The sequence below is a fragment of the Monodon monoceros genome, unplaced genomic scaffold, assembly GCF_005190385.1.
Source record: "Monodon monoceros isolate NGI ecotype Baffin Bay Population unplaced genomic scaffold, NGI_Narwhal_1 Super_Scaffold_2, whole genome shotgun sequence".
Lineage (NCBI taxonomy): Eukaryota > Metazoa > Chordata > Mammalia > Artiodactyla > Monodontidae > Monodon > Monodon monoceros.
In genome coordinates, this window is record NW_021703776.1 from 8,559,106 (window position 1) to 8,579,567 (window position 20,462).

At 49.8% G+C, this 20,462-nt stretch overlaps 1 pseudogene; it reads left to right on the top strand.

Moving 5' to 3' along the window:
* Nucleotides 1-20,247, top strand: part of LOC114901839 — a 100,405-nt pseudogene extending 80,158 nt beyond the window's left edge.
* Nucleotides 20,248-20,462: the final 215 nt, after the last annotated feature.

The window sequence follows — 20,462 nt, forward strand, 5'->3', positions numbered from 1 at the left end:
TGGGCAGGTCCTGTTACCCAAAAGCTGGGTTCGCCTCTTGGGTGTTAGGCCAAAAGACACAACCAAGCCAAAGATGAAGAGAAGGAAGGTGTGATTACTCGCAGCAAGTGAGGAGAACACAGGGGATCTTTCCCAAAGCAGTGTCTACCCAGTAGCAAAACTGGGGAAGTTTTAAGCTGAGGGTACGTGCATATTCATGAAGGGGCTCGAGCAGAGGAGAATTCAGCATAGAATTGGGGCAAAGGTCGACAGAGTCCCTGCCTCAACCCCCTCCCCTTGGCAACCACAAGTCTGTTCTCTAGGTCCGTGGTTCTGTTTCTGTTTCAAAGATAGGTTCATTTGTGTCATGTTTTAGATTCCACGTATAAACGATATCATATGGTATTTGTCTTTCTCTTTCTGACTTGCTTCACTAAGTATGATAATCTCTAGTTGTATCCATGTTGCTGCAAATGGCATTATTTTGTTCTTTTTGATGGCTGAGTAGTATTCCATTGTATATAGGTACCACATCTTCTTTATCCATTCATCTGTCGATGGACATTTAGGTTGTTTCCATGTCTTGCCTATTGTGAATATTGTCAACTTTTTAAATGATAGTTGTTCAGGAAGGGGTATGAAGACATCACATAAATTTTATGGAGTTTTCCAGTTTTGTGGTGAAAGCAACCATTGTTCCAGCACTGTGTAAGCAAGTGGACATGGTCACCTCTAACCCTTTTGGGTGGTTCTTTCCCAGCTTCAGGTGTTTTCTCATGCACAAGTGCTGACCCGCAGTCTGGTATTTACTAAAAGGGTACCCTTTGTAGATTTCTCTGTGCCAATGGCTCCTGCCTGTCAGTCTGTCCTGCAAATTCTAGCTGCCTTGATCTCCCCAGACTCGCAGCTCCATTTCTTTAACCTGGGTATCCACTAGGCATCTCCTGGCACCCCCTTGCTGGGCAGTCAAACTATCCCAAGGTAGTAATCTGGGGGCAATCACAGTGCTTATCTCACTTGTTTCCTGCCTCTCAGAGATTATTCACCTACATTGCTAAACATCCAATGTCTTGGAAACCAGCGTCTCATGCATTTTGTCCATTTTTTGGTTGTCTCTGATAAGAGGGTCAACTGGTCCCCATTACTCCATTTGTACCAGATGTGGAAGTCTTTTTCATACATTTTCAAATGGATAATTGGTATATATTTAAACATTATTGCATTTAGATTTCAGATACATTTAAAAGAGTGATGCCACAGTTTTATTTTAAAACTTCAATATTTACATTACTCTGGGGGTCACATCCATGGAGTAGTTAACCTTTCAATGAACATTTTTATATGTCAACTTGAAAAGCACTTTAAGTTAATATTGAACTTAATTTTAGCATTTAAGTTAATATTTTTGTCAATATTACTTTGAGGTTACAGAAGCAAAACAGTCTGAGGACCATTGTTTTAATTACCCATATGGTGTCTCTGTCAGTCTGAAACTAGTGACATTTGCCAACATAGTGGTCTTTTAGGGACTCCTGGGGTACTAGGACCAGCCTGTGTGGTACCCTTGTCCCAATTCCTTCCCGACAACAGGCTTTGTCTTGAATTTCATGAAAGGGGAAACTGCACCTAGTTTGCCATCTATGGTATGATAAGTATCAATCTCCCTGGTTGCTTTTCGCATATCTCATTTGTGCAAGTCCATGTCTTGGTCTCGGTACGATGAGCATAGACACACACTCTTGACGGGTGAGTATAAGCTCAGATCTTGTTTGGAAGGGTTGCCATCCCAACGAGAGACAGTGAGATGGCTCATCCACTGTCACACTGTTAATCATGTGTGGATCCAGAATTGGAACCCAAGTGACTAGATACAGCATCTCCTGTCCTTCCTCCCACCAGAGTCTCTAATATAAGTGGGACAAACAACCATATTGGCCATCTATCCCATCTGTTCCCACTTTCACATGAAGAAAGAACTTGAGTAAAAATTGTTACTGTACAAGTGAAAATTTGAGGGGGTCTTATTTATTACCTATGTTTTATCAATAAGAGCATAGATGTTTCATAGTTGATCTGTGTATAAGTCTTAAGGCTACTTCTTAGAAAATTATAACCCAAAATAAAGTTGATACAATAACAGACCACTATATAGTGGAAAATTAACCAAACAAATTTAAACAAATTGTATTAATAATCATGTAGCAATATTTTCAGTAATTTAAGTGTAAAAAAAAAGAATGTCAGCAAGTGAAATTCATTCAATTTAAAATGACAGTTATCATAAAATGGTCTTTCCTCAACTGTTGGTAATTTCAACTATGTGCATGCACAGGAGATTTTCATCTATTTAGGGGGTTTCTAGTAAGTGGCTACTAAGAGAAATACAAATATGGAGAGCTTCATGTGATCCTTCCATAAAAAACAAAGAAAGGGCTTGAAAGTTGAGATTAAAAAGGAATTTGAACTTTGATTCTGGTGGCATGGTAGATTAAGTACCCCAATGGATCTTCCTGACTGAATCAACTAAATGCTGGATAAAATATAAAGACGAAAAATAAAAATTACAAACAACAATACCATGTGCATTGGAAGGGGGTGATAAGGAATAAAGCGTTCTAAAGTCCTTGAATTATTGGGGTGAAGGTATAGATACTGGCTACTGTTGTTCTGTAAAATTAAGTACACATGTTAATATACTAGCATAACCACTAGAAGAAGAAGCACAGAGCATATTACCTGCAAACAAGAAGTTAAAAAAATACTGGAATCGGAAGAAGACAAAAGAAAATCAATGAAAAAGATGGCAGTATAAAAGGAAATAGAAAACAGAGCAGACCAAAAAACATACCTAATATGATAATAAGGTTATATTCAAATAGAGGAGTAATCAGAATAAATGTAACCGGATAAGCTGTGCAGTTATAAGACAGAAATATCAGACTGTCTTTTTTAATTCAGCCTAACCGTTGTTGGTTTTATAAAGAGACACGACCAAAAATTACAGACACAGAGATAGTCCTTAAGTCAATATGGATGGCTGGGAAAAAAATGTGCACCAGAAAAATGCTAACCAGAGAAAAGCTAATGTAGCCATTTAAATAGCAGACAAATTAGTTTCTGATCAAAGGTTTGTGTTAGCAAAAAGATGTAACCTCTCTAAGCTTGCAAGTGCCTGAGAAAATAGCCTCAAATTGTACAAGGCAAAAATTGACAGAAAACTAGGAACGTCTGACAAATTCACTATCATAATGGGGGATTTAAACCCCTTCTTTCAATAATAGGGCAATCAAGCAGGCCAAAAAGTTAATAGGAATGTAGGAGATTTGAACAACAAAATGAATAACTGGATCTAATGAACATTTATAAAACACTGCAACCAACATTCAGACAATACACCCTCTTGTTAAGCGCTTACTAGAATCCATGAATTTCAAATGATAAGCCCCCTTCTTTGACCACAATTCAATTAAGTTAGAAACCAACTGCAAAAAGAAAATGAGGAAAACACCACACATTTGTAAATAAAACCTCACACACAGCTAAAGCCTTCATGGATAAAAGCAGAAATCATCATGGAAATGAGATAATAGAACGGAAGGATGATGAGATTACCACTTATGATAATCTGTGGCCTGCAGTAAAAATATTACTGAAGCGGAAATTTATAGCCCTGAGTGCTGACTTCATATAGCTGGAAAAGCACACATCTCAAAATACAGTCATTTCATTCCAGGTCTAGACTCACATACATACTGCACCAGAAATCATATGTAAGAAAGTTGTGGAAGCCAGGTTTCTCACAGAAGAACGCATGGTAGGTAAATGTGGTACATGTATGATGACAGGCAAAAGGCTTACTGACTTGCATGGTACATTTTATTCATACATAAATAAAAATGAAAGTTCCCTTATATTCTTTAGATAAAACAATATTCTTTTACATAAGTGCCTACCAAGCCATGTAAATTGGAGTGCAAATTTTTAATCAACTCACTCTAATAATTTCTAATTTTTTTAATTTTTAATTGTGGTAAAATACATATAAAATTTACCATCTTGACCATTTTTAAATATACAGTTTGGTGGTATTAAATACATTCACATTGCTGTGTAGCCATCACCACCATCCATCTCCACAACGCTTTTCATCTTCTCAAATTGAATCTCTGTCCCCACTGAACACTAATTCTCCATCCCTCCTCCCCCAGCCCCTGGCATCTGCCATTCTACTTTCTGTCTCTATGAATTTAACTAAACTAAGGACCTCGTATGAGTGGAATCATACAGTATTTGTCCTTTAGTGACTGGCTTATTTCACTTAACATAACGTCCTCAAGGTTCATCCACGTTGTAGCATGTGTCAGAATTTCCCTCCTTTTTATAGTTGAATAATACTGCATTGTATACATAGACCACATTTTATCTATTTATTCTTTGATGGACACTTGGGTTTTTGCATCTTTGGGTATTAAAAATACTCTTCAAGACTATGCTTCCATTCTTTGGGGTATAGACCCAGAGTGGGATCCCTGGATCATATGGTAATTCTATTTTTAATTTTTTGAGTAACCGCTACACTGCTTTCCACAGTGACTGCCCCGTTTTACATTTTTACCAACGGTGCACTGTTTTTTGATAGCAGCCATTCTAATGGAGTGAGGTGGTATCTCATTGCAGTTTCTAATTTTCTAAAGAAAGGATTTGTTCAGTGTTTTGTTTGATGCAGCTGTTACAAGCTAAATAATGGCACAGTTTGACCTGGGAACCTTTATCCAGCGTCCACCAATTTCCTCATTAACGTGATACTCGGTGACTTATACTCAGAAGAAAATTCCTTTTGACGTGAAATTGTTCACGGTGCTGCATCTTTTCTCCACTTCTGTTGCAGAATAACTATTTTTAACATGTTCTAGTCCTTATAAAACTGTGTGTGATTTTTGTATATCAATATATATTTCAACAGCTGTCTTGAATATCATTATTGAAACATTTAATTAGCTTACTTTTGTTAGTTTTTATTAATTTTCAAACTCCAGACTTTGAAAAACATCACATAGGCAAGTCTTTGGATTCATTAAATATAAATACCTTAAGTATTTATTGTGTATTTTTTTCTTTCTTTCATCAGACAGAGAACGTCTTCTCCTATAATTTCTCCTGTCTCCTACAAGATAATCCTAAATTGTTCTCTTGGATTTGATTTTTTGTTGTTGTTTTCAACTGTTATTTGATATGTAATCAGTCAGTTTCATCTAGGTATGATACGCAGCCATAAAAGAAAATCTCCATGGCCTTCGACAAGGTTGTTTCTCACGCATCTGGTCCCCCGCGGGTTGGGGGCCGCTGGCTTCAGGTCTTAGTCTGGGATCAGTGGCCCATCTTCATGCCTGGATAACTGCCCCCACAGGGAACCGAACCAACAGCTGCTATCACATCAGCTTGGAGGGTCTAAGAAGCACAAGGTGTGTGAAAGAATCAAATCTCCCAAGAAGTACAGCAAGAGACTGTCCATCGCAGGTTAAAAGCAGACACAGTTGCACAACAGGCTGCCCAGGGACTCAAATACGGGCTATAAACAATACAGCATAGAAAGGAACGATTCAGACAAAATCCAGGATACTGGCGAGCTCCATGGCGGGAGGGGGTGGGTGATGTAAACAGGAGAACCTGGAGGAGCCATGAGGGCGGCTCACACACCATAAAAGAAGAGATGGCTGGGCTTCCCTGGTGGCGCAGTGGTTGAGAGTCCGCCTGCCGATTCAGGGGACACGGGTTCGTGCCCCGGTCCGGGACGATCCCACGTGCCGCGGTGCGACTGGGCCCGTGAGCCGTGGCCGCTGAGCCTGCGCGTCCGGAGCCTGTGCTCCGCAACGGCCCGCGTACCGCAAAAAAAAAAAAAAGAAGAGATGGCTGCAGGTCAGCAGCACGCCGAGGTCCACACTCCAATGTTCCCCACCCTCCCTGCTTTGGGGTTGGCCCGGAAGGAGACTCACTTTATTATCTAGCTAGGAAATCTGGACTGTTCCTGACCACGCCCAGGGAAAGGGGAGGTTAATTATGTTTTTGGGGATTCTCTTAGCTGGTGCCAGCAGCTCAGGGTAATTAAGGACCTACAGGAATAATAAACAACAAGAAACTAAAAAAATTCCTGAAGCCATGGAATGGCTTCACCAATTAGGTTGGAGTACGATGTTTAATTTTTTGGAGCTGTCTCTGTTGCTATAGAAATTAACAACGAAGACAAGACACCTGAGCGTGGCCTTTCGAAGCACTCCAGCCCCCAGCCTCGCTCCGCAGCCGGCGGCACCGGTGCCCAGAGCTGCCCCTGAGACTGAAAGGGGTGGGGGTCATGTGGTCTGTCTCCAGGCTCCAGGGCAGTGCCAGCTGCACGCACGGAGGTCACGACCGGCAGCCTGCACCCAGTTTAGGAAGGTGACCAGGACTTGACCCACGTTTGTCTCTCCCTGTGTGGCCTGGGCGGGGCCTCAATTTTCTACCTCTGGGATGCAGTCGTGATGTCCTTCTCACTCGGCGGTGAGGCCTGGATGAAGAGCACATGTGGACCCCCCCATAGCCCGTGGTGACCCCCACGTCCCCATGCTCAGTGAGGGCGTGCCCCGCGTCCCCAGGATCCACACCACAGCCACGTGCACCACGCCCTGTGCAGGGTCCCTGCCTGGAGTGCACGTGCTCGAGCCCACACCATGAGCACCCGTCCCTGCTCCGTCACACACTAACGGCCGGTATCTGCTGGGGAGGGGTTGGAAGTGGTTTGCATTTATTCATTGTTCTGCCAGCAGATATAAAGGAGGATATGTGCGCAGAATGGGGTCAGCTGAACTCAAGCCCCAGGGCGGGGCTCTGGGGACACCTCAGCGGCTGCCCCTCCACCTGCTCTCCTGGGACAGCCCCATCTTGGCCATCACCGGCTTTCCCTGTTGACCACACGGATAGTGGGTGGCCCGGTCCTGAGACGCAGCGATGTGACCGGGTCTGTGGGGCAGCAGGGGCAGCAGGCACAGGGCGCACACTCGTGCGTGAAGCCGTGCAGGGAGGAGGCTTCCGGGCGGGGGGGGGGGGGGCTGTGTGTGCAGGGCTGACTGGGCAGAGCTACAGCCCCGTGGGGTGCAGACGCGGAAGCCCCAGGCCCCAGAGGCAGGAGCTGTGGCCCCTGGGCTGGGAGTACCTCATACAACCCTCTGAGGAGCTGGAGAGCCCTCTGCATCCGAGTCTCTGTAAAGGTCAAGACCACATGCATTTTGAAATCTCAGAATTTGTTTAAAATGGAGCGTCAAAGAAGTCAGCATGATGAGATGTGGGCAGCATGATTCAGGAAAGCACCCTTTCCCCAGAGGTCATAGGCACAGCCCCTCAGCCGAAGGTCCCAGCACACGGGCCACTGGGGAGTCTGAAGGGTGCGGTGTGCGTCTGTGTGTGTGTTCACGTGTGCGTGTGTGCACATGTGAGTTCATGTGTGCGTCGGTACATGACATGGGTGCATGTGCGTACACGTACATGTGCACTCAGGGACAGGGTGCCACATTCCGACGTGCCGCCAGGTGGCCAGGTCAGCACCTACAGACACGTGTGATAGGACAAGTGTTAGCTCCCTGCCCGTGATGTCCCTGATCCGATACCCAGGGCCACCTTCTTTTTTGGTGGCTTGCGTGACCAGAAATGAAGGGACCCCTTGTTCCTCGGTGGGAAGTTCTCTGAGGAGAGAAAGAAAAAGACCGGTGCCAAAAGATATTTTAAACGTCAGAGACACACGCTGAGACGCCCCCGTGCTCCTCGGGTGCCTAGAAACGCATGAGGTGCACGGTGGGAATTCATCGATCACCAAACCTTCATGAAATACACGTTCCTAACTTTGTGAATTTCTCCAAAATCTGAAAAAGAGGGAAGGACTCAATGCCTTGATTTCTTCTTTTTTTTTGTCACATCAGTGCAGCGTCTGCTCCCAGGCCTGGCAAGTGTTGACCGGACCTGACTCTGTGAAATGAGAGTGAGTGGTCACGTGACGCTTGGCTGGGGGGGAGGGGGAGGGCCCTGCTGGTACCTCTGGGCCACGACTCCCACGTGTGCTGTTCTCTGGGGTGCCTTGCGTCTGGCCCGGCTTTCCTCGTCCCCACCGCCTGTCCTCCTGACGTGCCCCTCCACCAGCATGGCTCTCAGACACCCCCATCGAGCTCTCAGCCCTGCATGCCACCGCTGCCTGCCCCCTGTGCCCACCCCCGCCCCCCGCCCTCTCCGCACCACCACTGTCAGGCTCCACGCCCAGCTGTGGCCTCCCAGCCTCCCTAGCTCCAGTCCTGCGCCCAAGGTGGCCAGACGGGTGATCTCAACCCCCTGCCTCTTGTCCGGGTGGCAGAGCTGCAAACTACACAACCTGCCCCAACGGGCTGAAAGCCTGAGGACAAGGACGGGCTCCCAGGCTAGAAATCACAGGTGTGGGGTCCCAGGGGGACCTGCGGGGGCCCACCTCTGTCACTTACCACCGCGGCCCCGGCGTGGGCTCCGCCTGAGGCTGGTTCACAGCAAAACTGCTGGCGGCACAGCAGGGCCGGCTCCCTGCCCTTGTCCTGCAGGGGACACACAGGCTACCTTTGCTGCTGTCCCTTCGAAACAAGGAAATTGCCTCACTTCTCCTCACGTTCCTTGGCCCCAAGCAGGTCATGAGGCCATTGCTGGCCAATCACTGTCCCTGGGAGGCTGAACGCTGACAGTCTCGGGCCTGGGTTCCTGAGTGGCGCCCACGGGGGTGCAGGGATGGGCTGACTGTGACAAGTGATCTTGAAAAAGAATAAACTATCGCTGCTTGAAGCCACTACGTGTGGGGGGGCTTGGTTATAGGACATTCAATCCTGGCACGCACAGCGATGTGACCAGTAAGAGGACGGCCCTGGAATGTGCTGGGGTGCTTTTGAGGGACAAGCAGGCCCTCCGTGACCTCTGGTGCCCAGGCTGGTAGGAACCCTGACCTTCCTCCACCACAAGCCCCTCTCACGCTGCAGGCCGTTGCGCTCAGCCAGGGCTGCAGGGTGTCTCCTCAGGGAGTGTCAGGAGGACCCTCGCCGACTCAGGAGAAGTACGCTGAAGCAGAATTCGTGACTGTGAAGGTCCCAGATGGCCACAGCATCCAAGCTTCAGTGGCTTCTCACATGCTGGGTGACACATGCAGATATGCCAAGAGCATGCAGCCCAGCTCAGGAGCTGGTGGGCAGCAAGTTTGCCCAGCATCGCAGGGAATGCATCAGTGAAAGTGGCGGGGCCGGGCTGGGCCCCCCATGGGGGGACGAGGTCAACGCTCTAAGGATATCCCACGGCGGTGTCTCCTGTAGTCTTTGAGCATTGACTGGGGCCTTGGTTGGGGATGAGGCGACCACACCTGCAGCTGCAGGAGAACAGAGATGGGCAGCGTGGTGGGGACTGGTGTAGGGAGTAGTGCAGTGTGAGGGTGCCTGTAGAGTGACATCTACCATCATGGTTTCCCAGGAGTCCTCAGGATCTGGAAAGAGTTGCACTGATCTTGGGTCCAAGTGTAGGGGCTGGGAGTATTGTTGAATAAGAATCACCATGCTGGGGGCGGGGCTGCCCAGAGTCTCTGTGTGTAGCGTCTGGAATTGTACATAGGCCATCTTGGCCAATGGTGTGGTTGGGCATTCAAAGCACAGCTGGAATGCTGACCTCCCTGGCTGGGTGTGGAGCTGGTCACTGTGGTGGAGGAGCCCTTGTGGCCCTCTGTCCACCATGGGGTAGCTTTGGGTCTTGGCTAGGAGCCTTGCTTGCTTGGTCCGTCTTTTAATTGACCACAGAACGGGCAGCTTAAACAACAGACATTTCTCATCTTACAGTCCCGTACACTGCAAGTCTAAGCTAAAGGTGTCGGCAGGGCTGCTTTCTCCCGGAGCCTCTCTCCTCGGTGTGTAGATGACCGTCCTCTCCCCGTGTCCTCCTCGGAGTGTCTCTGTGCGTGTCTGTGTCCTGACCTTTCTTCTTATAAGGATGCCTGTCATATTCAATTAGGGCCCACCTTAATGACCCCATTTTAACTTAATTACCTTTTTAAAGACCCGACCTTTGCAGAGTCTCATTCTGAGGTCCTGGGGGTTAGACTTCAACCTGTGAATTTGGGGGACACAGTTTGACCCACAACATTTCCATTAGTCTCTCTGATCCTCACAGGAAGCCAGGGCACATGTGGGACAGGCATTATCCTCCATTTTATAGATGAAGTGACTGGGGTGAGAGACACTGATGCTCACCCACCAGCACAGAGTCGGGAGGGTCAGGGAGAAGCCGTCCAGCTTGTTGCCCGATGATCAGGGCTGAGATGAGCACGGACAAGACACCTTGGCAACACACAGCTGACTGCGATCCACCCCTGGAGAGGCTGTCTGACAGGAGTGGGGGACCATCTGGGGGCCTGGGAAGGGTGTGGTTGGACTCTCCCAGGAGACAAGAGGTCTTAGCCAGTGACCACAGCTCTGTACACCCCCAGCCTCTGCCTGCACAGCTTCCAGAACACCTTGCTTCCTGCACCTTCTCCTGGGAAGGCTGTCCTTGGGTGAGCCCTGTGCCCCTTGGACCCATACGGAGTCTTGCAGCACCTGCCTCTCCTTCCTTCATGTCCCTGCCCCTTCTCAGGCCACCTTCCTCTGTCACCATCAGAGACCTATCTGCCTTGTCCACCACAAAACAGAGGTGCCAAGAGGAAACACAGGCTCTCCTCACAGCTCAGATGCAGGCATTCAGGAGATACTCAATGAGAAGCTGGTACAGCACAGGGTCCTGTTGGTTCTGTTGGTGCCACCTCCTTGGTGCCACTGCTTCGCTCCTTCCTCCCTGGCAGGACTTCACGTGGTTATCAACAGGTATTTACTGAGCTCCTACCATGTGTCACTTCTGGCCCGTGGGGCTAACCCACGAGCAGGGTAAACAGACAGCAGGTACCAAACTTAATGCATCGGTGAATCTCAGAGTATGCTTCATAAGCTCTAAGGAGAAAAGAACAAGGGGTGAGGGCGGGAGGCGTAGGGTGGGGCTACTGGGCACGGGTGCAATTTCAGGGGCCACTCAGTGACGTGGAGAAGGTAGTATTCCAGCAAGGACTTGACGGGGTCAGACGCCCATCATTCTGGGATCACTGTAGCAAATTGCACAGGCCCCCGAACCTGCAGCTGTGCTTAGAGAGGTTGGGTCCCCAGCTAAGTGCTGCGTGGCCGGTGTGGCAGATAAAGTGGAGTGACTGAGTGGAAGCAGTAAGTAAGAACTTAAGGAAGGATAGATAATTCTGGAACTCTCTCCCTCTGTCTCATTTCAGTATATCTAGCATACTGATTACAAGTCAGCAAAGATTTGTACTGTCCATGGTCACTTTCGGAATGACCCTACATGCCGTCTCATTGGGTCCCGACTTTTGAAATAAACACATTTATGCCCGTTTCATGGACGAACAACAGATCACTCTTCAAAATCACGATTCTCCAAAGAACGGTCTGGAAAAGAATTAAGAAATAAGACAGGGAAGTTTAACTAGGCAATATCTCGTTTCCATCTCTGCACATCCATGATCACAATGATCTGAAACGTCAACATTCTGCTTCTTCCACTACTTACATTTTCAAAAATTAAGCCAAATCACACTGGCAGGCATTCTCTGAGGACATCTACCCACCCAGATAGGTACCGTGAGGCCTGACAAACGTGTAAGCTGCAGTCTGAATTTGCAAGCAACTCAGCAAAGTAATTTACACATAAGAATACGGACCTTCTTGTACTTAAGCAACACTATTAAGGAAAGTGCAGGAGGTAGCTGAGTGCGGTAGATAACCGCTCTCGGACAGCACCATCCTGGGTGGTGGTCCCGACTCGGCCCCCATGGCTTGGCAGGTGCCCTGGGCAATCACCAGCCCCTACCTGGCCTTCTGAGCTGTCCCTTCCTCAGCCACGTGCCCCAGGTCCCGCCGGAGTCCCACAGTTCTGTGAGAGGTCTGCCCTCAGTCACAAGCATCTATCTGGCCTTTTCCTGTTTTCTAACCCTCTTGACAATTTTACCCAATGAAGATTACACCAAAGGAGACAAGAATCAACAAGACAGGATTCCACCCCAGGGATACTAAATCAAAAGCAAACTGAGAAATGTCTTTGCATTTCGTGAGTCCTGAATATTTTGTGTACCAAGCTGAAAACACAGCCTCTGATGCTGAAACCTCACAAGAATCCGTCTGTGTGCTCAGCTGACCTTGTTGGTATGTGCTGGTCTTTTTATGGGGTTGCTTTATATGGACCATGCGTTCCTTGTCTTGTGTGAGGCAGCGCCTCACCCCTGCGGGCGCGTGCTGACTAATATGCGGTCATAATCCTTCTAGAACTTCTTAGCTAAGAGCAAAATGGCTTCGCCCGCTCATTCTATTTTCAACTTATTTCTGTCTCTTCCCTGTGCGGTTTCTGTTGTTCCAGAAACAGGCCTGTACTCAGATCAGAAAGGTGCAAACACTAGCGTTGAGTTAGTCCCAGGCCAGTGTTCAGATTCTCTGAGCTTTGGACCTCTGAAAAGCGACAGGGGTAACAGCGCCTATTTCGATAAAGTGAAAGAATCGTGGAAATGCACGTAGCCCGGCACGCCCATGCACGTTTGCCGGAAGACTTCCCACCCTGTGTTTGTCTTTTATCATTTTTAAACAGGAGACGGCTACCCTTATCTCCTCTCACCCCACACTGAGCAAAAACAATGATGGAGAGCCCGATCAGGAGCAGAGAGTAAACAAAATAATGAGGACTGACAGGGACACGGTCAGCGCTGAGTTCCAGGAAACCCCTCTGGCTGCAGCACGAAGGGCTGGGAGACAGAGATGCTAAGACGTGCTGGGTTTGCTGAGGACGGAGACCCGGGTGGGAAGGGAGGGCCAGCAAAGTGGCACAGCTCCCAGCCTGCTGGCTGCCTGCACGAGGCTGCAACTCGGTGATCTGGGAAGGAAGGAAGGTTTGGAGGAGAGGATGGAGGGACGCCGAGCCAGACGCACCTGCCATCTGGAGCGACAGCTATTCTGAGCCCCAAGCTGCAGAGTGGAGCAGGGTGTCCCCGGAGCCATGGAAGAGAAGGTGCTGGAGGGGAGGGAGGGGAGAGAGGGGCGGGCAGAGGCTTCGCGGGGCTGGGAAGCAGATGCAGGAAGCAGATGCAGGCGATGGAAGGGTAACCAGCATTTGTCTACTTCTGCCAGGTGCCCTGGTGCAGCCACCAGCCGAGCCGTGCAGAGCCGAGAGGACCCATGGCCACAGAGCCCAGAGTCCCAGCATCCCCACCAGGTCAGAGAGCAGAGTACGGCCTCTTCACGTGTGTTCCCAGTGGGAGGGGTGCCCACTCCACCTTCCGCCTCCAGTGGGAGGACTTTTACTCTTTAGATGGAAACTGGCAATGCTGCTCTCTGCCTTTTCAGTCTGCAGAAGTCCCATCACATGCCCCTCACCACGGCTGCCCCTTGAAGACACACGTGGTGCCCACGTCTGCATTTCTTCAACACGTCCTGGCCTCCCAGTTGGTCCTGCCACACGTGCTGTCCAGGTGCTGAGCACTGACCCCCCAGACTCGCCATGACATCCTGTGCGCCTCCCAGGGCTGCAGCTACGTCTCCACCCCCAGACCCCACCCTGGTGCATTTGGGGGTTTTAACCCAAAAGCAGAGCCTGATAGCCGTCCTCCCTATCCCATCTCACTGTCTGTCTTCCAATCGCCACAGAACATAAAAGCAACTAAAATGGAGCTGACACCTTCTTCTAAGAAATGGAAGATTCAAAAATGCTTTTTGGGGGGCTTCCCTGGTGGCGCAGTGGTTGAGAGCCCACCTGCCAATGCAGAGGACACGTGTTCGTGCCCCGGTCCGGGAAGATCCCACATGCCGTGGAGCGGCTGGGCCCGTGAGCCATGGCCGCTGAGCCTGCGCGTCCGGAGCCTGTGCTCCGCAACGGGAGAGGCCACAGCAGTGAGAGGCCCGTGTACCGCAAAAAAAAAAAAGAAAAAAAGCTTTTTTTAAAAAAAAGCTTTAAATAAATGACAAGAGCAAGAACAAGCTGAAAACTCATCATGAATGAAGAAATTTAAATTCCATTTTGATTAAAAATAAAATAGAGAAGTGTTGCTTTCTGTGATGAAACATGTCTCTCACTTTCAAATCTTCATTAAAGTCTCAAAGTTCCCCCCAAATACCCTGTTTTAACACTGCAGCCTGTGTCATGGGGTTATATGTCTGGGTGAGAAAACTCCCCCCAAAATACCCATTCTGTCTAAACCAGTATAGAGATTTAATGCAATTTCATCCCAATGGCCTTTGTTTGAACTAAACAATAGATTCTAAAATTTATCTGAGAAAATAAATAATGAGATTGCGAGGAAACTTTTTAATATGAAAATTAATGAGGAAGCTTCTTTTTTATCGAAGTATAGTTGACTTACAATGTTGTGTTAGTTTCAGGTGTACAGGAAAAGGGATTCAGTTCTACATACAGATATCCTTTTTCAGATTCTTTTCCATTATAGGTTATTATAAGATATTGAATATAGTTCCCAGGAGCTTCTCCTTTGAGATAACTTTAAATGATTACGAAAAAAGAGGAAAGTTATTTTAAAAAGAAAAAGCATGTGTGGCTTCCCTGGTGGTGCAGTGGTTGAGAATCCGCTTGCCAATGCAGAGGACACAGGTTCGATCCCTGGTCTGGGAAGATGCCACATGCCGCAAAGCAACTAAGCCCGTGTGCCGCAACTACTGAAGCCCTGGTGCCTAGAGCTCCTGCTCCGCAACAAAGAGAAGCCACCGCAATGAGACGCCCGTGCACTGCAACGAAGAGTAGCCCCCGCTCGCCGCAACTAGAGAAAGCCTGCGCGCAGCAACGAAGACCCAATGCAGCCAAAAATAAATAAATAAATAATTTTTTTAAAAAAGAATAAACACGTAAATATTCTCAGCCATCTCCAAAAACATGCTTCTCCCCTGAAGGCCAGTCAATAACGCGGTTTGCGGTCCATCCACTGGCCTTGCCTTTGACTCTTCCCATCGTGGGCAGGGTCCTTTGAGGAGGACCCCCTCTCAGCGAACCAGATGTTGGTGGTGCAGATGTGGCTGACACACAAGACGCAGCTGCTATTTCCCTGATTCAGTGCAAATGCATCCATGCAGAGCCCTCACCCCACCACCCCTGACTGGGCCTGTTTTTAGGTGGGAGGTTCTGTCCTGTGGACACAAAGGAGAGGCAGTGGCCTAACTCCCCAGACAGCCAATTCCAGCTCTTCTGGGCACTCGTGGTTTGGGAACAAGGCTCACCCACCCACCCCTGCCGAGTAGGCTGGTCTCTCCGTCACGTGGGCAGGGCTTAGGGGAGCTTTCCTGAGCCTTATTCCCACCTCTATTCCAACGTGGGGAGAGGGTGTTAACACCGGTCACTAGTGCGCTCGTTGCACTAACCGCTGTGCTGTTGTCACAGGCATTCGAGTTAGCCAGGTCCTGCTGCGGCTACCGCGCTCCTCGTGGGTGAAGTGAGGGATGAGACAGGAGACGGTTAGAGAGGGCTTCCTCCACAAGCATTTTCTGGCACAGACAACCTTCTGTTTTTCCAGACACGCTATCCCTAATGAAATGTGCAGCTACGTTTGTTTTCCCCGACAAGGCTGAGTACCAAACGCACCACAGTGACTGTGTTTAAACCAGACGTTGGTTATGATTCAAATGTTCATATTTCTCAAGCCATGAATCATCATTTTAGTAATAGTAGTTGGAAATGGCCATCGTGTGTGTGTGTGTGTGTGTGTGTGTGTGTGAGAGAGAGAGAGAGAGAGAGAGATGGGGGCCATTAAATGCCATATGGCCTCAGTTTAAAATCAGGTGACCTTATTTACATTTTCCAGTGTTTTGTGAAAAAAGATCAATTGAGCCCACTTAAGGAACATTGGCGATGTCTGTGCCTGGAGCCATGTCCTCCTTCTTTGGGTATGGGAGCTGGGCCCTGGCTGCTGCGGGATGAAGCCAGCTGGGTAGGTCTCTGAGCTCATCCAGAGCAGGGAGGGTCCGCAGTGCTCCCTTGCCTAGCTGGTTTGGGCAGAGTGGGGGCGGTCCCTCCCTCGACACCGACCCAGCCCGTAGCCTCAGCCAAGCAAGCTTCCCACAGGGCGGGCGGGTGAAGCATCAACACAGGGAACCACAGGCTTGCACGAGGTCACCACTTCCTGACATTCAGGGGACAAGGTGGCTCATTGGCCAGAGGGAAAGTGGAATGAGGAGAAGGCCGCGGGAGTGGGCAGGGCAGAGCTAGTGTCTCAACCGCACCCAGGCCAGGTGGGCAGCTCACCTGCTGTCTGAAGCAGCCGGTGCATCTAGCATCACGCCTGGCTGATTTGCTGGGCAGATCTTGCCCGGTGTGGCTGGTGAGCAGAAGAGGATGGAGGGTCACCAGACACCACATGCCCTCCCATGAGGACCAGCTGGCTAGACCCAGTTCATGGCCTTCGCCCGAGGACCTGCGGGGCCATGGCTTCTGGTCCTGCCTCTTCACCCAGCGCCCCCTCCCTTCATATTGGCTCATCCACAGTCCAGCTCCAAGGCTCCTCTCCTTTCTCCCACCCACACGTGAAACAAGAATCCTCCACATCTCTGGGCTTCCCCCCAACACAGCAGTTTTGGGCATCCCTGCATTACCATGATGTGTGCATATCTTGGACATCCTCAGTTAAATATGATGTCTCCGGTAAACCCAAGTGGGGGCAGCATTGGGCACAGAGCCAGCCCCTCTGACCCAGATGCTGCTTGGCTGAGAGGTGGCCAAGGTGAGCGGCGTGGCTGAGGCCTGCCCAGAGCCAAGCCACCAGTTATGGGGACCCGGAGAGCTATGTTTGCTGCTACAAAAATGGATTAAAGGGACATTCTCCACCTATGTAGCGGAAGTGCAGGGTCTTCCCTGTTGCTTGGGTTTATAATGAAGATGGAAGCCAGTTTCTGGGATCCAGGAGAACCCAAGAGACTGCTCAGGGTGTTCTCACAGCCAGAAAGTAATTGAAAACACTTTTCAAATAGGCCAGAATGTCCGGTCTGGAAATAGTCTGTGCTTTTTCAAAGTAAAACATATTCACTTCAGATCTCATCCATGGGGGAGGCTTCTCAGCAGCGCTGCTCTGTGCAGGTGATGGGGCTTCGTGGAGGACGGACCAGAGGCTCTCACAGCTTTGCATTTCAGCCCCGCTCAGCCCTACCCCAGAGGGTCTGCGGGCTGCAGGTCTGGTCACGAGGGATCCCTTAGACCATCTTTCAAAACAACAACAACAGTGATGGCAATAACAGAGCTGCTAGTTACAAACATCACCACAGCCAGTCGTGGCCTGCCGGCTCCCCCCACTCGTCCACAGAGGCCCCAGTGAGCTTGTGCGGCTCCACTTGCTTCTCTCCTCGCCCCCGGGGCCCCAAGGTGGGAGAGGAATCCTAGAGCCCAGCTCCACCTGAGCCTCAGTTGGCCCATCTGTGAAATGGGGATAATGCTGCCTGGCCCATGTCCCGCTCCCCCCCCGCCCCCCGCCGCCCCCAGGGCAGCCTGGCCTTATGTGTGGCTGGGGCAGAGAGGCTGTGTTCCAGGAGTCCTTCAGCGAACAGGAGGCGGCGGGACCAGCCACAGCAGAGAGTTGAGGAGCAAGAGGCCCCAGCCGCAGGTGGGAGGCGACGAGGCCAGAGGGCTCTGAGGTCCCGCATTTGCCCAAACCAGGCCAGGCCTGGCGGTCTTTCCAGTGTCAGGACGGAGACTTCCAGCCAGCCCCCTCCCTCGGTCCCAAAGAACAAAAAACTGGCACTCTCCTTTTCCCTCTTTAGCCTGTGAACTCCACCCCCTCCCCGGGGGGCACGGGCCTCAGACAGAGGACGGGGAACACAGCCTCGAGGTGTCTGTGCTGACCCCAGGGCAGCCCCAGTAACCTCCCACCCCGGACAGCTTCAGGGGCCCAGGCACACCCACCCCACTCAGCTCAGCTAAATGTGGACCCTGACTGCCCCCGAGGGCATCCCAGGACCCCTGTTCAGATGGTGCTGGACCCAGAAGGAGCCCCTCCCCACGCGGACCCCACATGCATACCAGCACCCCTCCCACCAGTCAGGACAGCCAGTGTCCCCAACGGGCTCTGTCCTCCCATCACACCCACAAGGAGACAAACACACCTAACTTCACCTCCATCTGACTGTGGGAGGTGAGAGGGTGGGCTTTCCACAGGACTCCAGAGCACCCGTCTCTCCTGCCAGCCCTGGTGACTCTGGCTGGCCCCCGGGCTCCATGCGTATCCACGTGGGCTACAAGCATCCCTCAGCAGTTGATGGCGCCAGGAGCCTTAGGCACAGTTAGACGTTCAGGGCTCCAGATTAGTTAGCCAAAAAGCATTTGTTCTCCCTGAAATAATATCGGTCTGAAGAAATAACCCCAATAAAAAGTTAATGCACTGACCAACTCATCTATAGCCACTTTGGGGAAGCCCCCAGGGGCCTCAGTCTGACCCTGGTGCTCATAGCAACATTGCAAACTTCTCCTGTCTCCGCTCCCTCATTGGCACCCGGTTCTGGTGAGTAGTCGTCTTGAAGCCTCCTCAAGTGGCTTGGACAAGTCCACCAGTCACGGAGAGTTGTCTGCCTCCTTTTTCCATGCCCCCAACACGCCAGGAAGAAAAGGCACCCTAGAGCCCTGCAGGAAGCCAGCCAGAGGAAACCATACTCCCTTCCCCAGAGCAGGTGCCGGGGGACATCTCAGGGCAGGGTGGAGGGAGGGGACTCCGGACTGGATATCAGGTTGAAGTTTCCGTGTGGACTCAATGGGATTTTCACGCCAGAGAGTGAGCCCTAATCACTTACAGAGATTCTTCAGGCCATGAGATCTTCCTGAGATGTCGTGCTGTGGGAACTAGGAGACATGAAGACAGCCTTTGCAGGCAAACAGCCGTTTAAGAAGGCTCACTGTGCAGTACCTTGGTGACACAAAGATTCTTTTTTTTTTTTTTTGGCGGTACGCGGGCCTCTCACTGTTGCAGCCTCTCCCGTTGCGGAGCACAGGCTCCGGATGCGCAGGCTCAGCGGCCATGGCTCACGGGCCCAGCCGCTCCGCGGCATGTGGGATCCTCCCGGACCGGGGCACGAACCCGTGTCCCCTGCATCGGCAGGCGGACTCTCAACCACTGCACCACCAAGGAAGCCCGATTCGTATGTTTTTAATGATGGCAGTTCCAGGGAGCTAATGAAGCTCACAGGAACAATTCCTGTGCCCTATAGAGGTATACATATAAATAATCCAATATGCCACTGTCTGCTGGACACATGCCTACATAATCCCCGTATCTGTTTTGTGAAGGCTACTAGTTCAATGACGATTAAAACAGGAAAGCATGTGGACGCTAACGGGAAGATATATCTTCCTTATCTACATGAATGGAAACACAGTCAGACTCGGGGCTTATTCAAGTCATGATTGTAGTGTTTGGAGAAGAACCTCCAGTCTTTTCTCATCCTACTATCTCAGCATCCTATCCACCATACCAGGCAACAGGGCCACCAAATACTTCCTACGAGCCAGTACACCAGGTGGAATTTCTGCATACCCATCCGGATACCCTTCCAATCCCAGTGGTGACCCAGGCCGTCCTAACCCACCTGGCGGTCAGTATCCTGCCACCACAGGTTCCCAGTACCCTTCCCAGCCTCCTGTGACCACTGTTGGTCCCAGGAGGGATGGCACAATTAGCGAGGACACACTGTCCGAGCCTCTCTCATCTCAGCAGTCAGTGACAAACTGAGATGGCGGATGAAGGAGGAAATGGATCGTGCCCAGGCAGAGCTCAATGCCTTGAAACGAACAGAAGAAGACCTGAAAAAAGGTCACCAGAAACTGGAAGAGATGGTTACCTGTTTAGATCAAGAAGTAGCTGAGGCTGATAAAAACATAGAACTTTTGAGAAAGAAGGATGTAGAACTCAGTTCTACTCTGGAGAAAATGGAAAATCGATCTGAAAACAATGATATTGATGAAGTTATCATTCCCACAGCCCCACTATACAAACAGATCCTAAATCTGTATGCAGAGGAAAATGCTATTGAAGACATTATCTTTCACCTGGGAGAAGCCTTGAGGCGGGGAGTAATAGACCTGGACGTCTTCCCGAAGCATGTATGTCTTCTGTCCTGCAAACAGTTCCAGCTGAGGGCATTAATGCAGGAAGCAAGAAACACTGCCAGTCTTAGTGACCTCTACTGCCTCCTGTGATACCAGCTGGAGATTGAGCTCTTCTAAAGCATTCTTGTCTTGTCTTCCTTTCTCTTACATCAGAAGGTGCCCAGAATAAGTTATTGCAGTTTATCATTCAAGTGTAAAATTTTTTGAATCAATAATATATTTTCTGTTTCCTTTTGGTAAAGACTGGCTTTTATTAATGCATTTTCTATCCTCTGTAAACTCTTTTTGTGCTGAATGTTGGGACT